Source organism: Penaeus monodon, chromosome 33, assembly GCF_015228065.2.
Source record: "Penaeus monodon isolate SGIC_2016 chromosome 33, NSTDA_Pmon_1, whole genome shotgun sequence".
NCBI lineage: Eukaryota > Metazoa > Arthropoda > Malacostraca > Decapoda > Penaeidae > Penaeus > Penaeus monodon.
Window position 1 is genome coordinate 13015608 of NC_051418.1, and position 1342 is coordinate 13016949.

The following is a 1342-nucleotide window of genomic DNA, read 5'->3' on the forward strand; positions in this document are numbered from 1 at the left end:
GGGAATGATTAATCTCGAATTCATAAAAAAAAAACACTTCACACCATTTTCATTATAAGTGAAATTGCGAAATTAGTCGATAACGGAAAAAAAAACGAAATTCAATCCATGTTTATCGTTGATCGCATTCAGAGATACTTACGTTTTTCTTATTCTTAAGGAAACGGGTTTTTAGTGAATCAGGAAACAAATTTGTCTAAGTGAATATAAGCTTTTCTTTATAACATGAACTAAACTTGATATCACAATGGAAACCTGATATTAGGAATAATGAGGATGATGATCATGTTTAATCATCTCAAAAATCATATTAGATTACTTATTCTTGTAAAAAGTTTTAAGAAGAATATTCAAAATATATCAGTAAATGTTGCAAAAAAAAGTTGCAACAAAATATCGCACGACTCGTCAAAAGAAGTGGATTTAAAAAGTAAGTTTATGTTTCTGATAATAATACTAATAAGTTATTTCAAAAATTATTCAAAGGAAAGACGGGAACGAATAAATAATAGATAATAAAATGAATAAATAAGAAAATGAATAGATAAGAAAATGAATGAATAAATAAGAAAATGAATAAATAAGAAAATGAATAAATAAGAAAATGAATAAATAAGAAAATGAATAAATAAGAAAATGAATAAATAAGAAAATGAATTAAATAAGAAAATGAATGAAAGATAAGAAAATGAATAAATAAGAAAATGAATAGATAAGAAAATGAATAAATAAGAAAATGAATAGATAAGAAAATGAATAAATAAGAAAATGAATAAATAAGAAAATGAATAAATAAGAAAATGAATAGATAAGAAAATGAATAGATAAGAAAATGAATAGATAAGAAAATGAATAAACAAGAAAATGAATAGATAAGAAAATGAATAAATAAGAAAATGAATAAATAAGAAAATGAATAAATAAGAAAATGAATAGATAAGAAAATGAATAAATAAGAAAATGAATAGATAAGAAAATGAATAAATAAGAAAATGAATAGATAAGAAAATGAATAAATAAGAAAATGAATAAATAAGAAAATGAATAAATAAGAAAATGAATAAATAATAAAATGAATAAATAAAAATAAATAATAAGATAAAATAAAAAATAAAATGAATGAATAAAAAGAAATAATAAAATAAAACAAAAAATAAAATGAATGAATAAAAATTGATAATAAAAAAGAAATAGATAATAAAAGGAATGAATAAAAATTCGATAGACAAATAGATAAAAAAAGCTGCGCCGTTGGTTGTCACGAACCAAAGCGGTCATTTCTATTTTCGTTCATTTTTTCTTCTTCCTTCTTCGTTATTCTCCGTTTTCTTTGTTTTTGAAT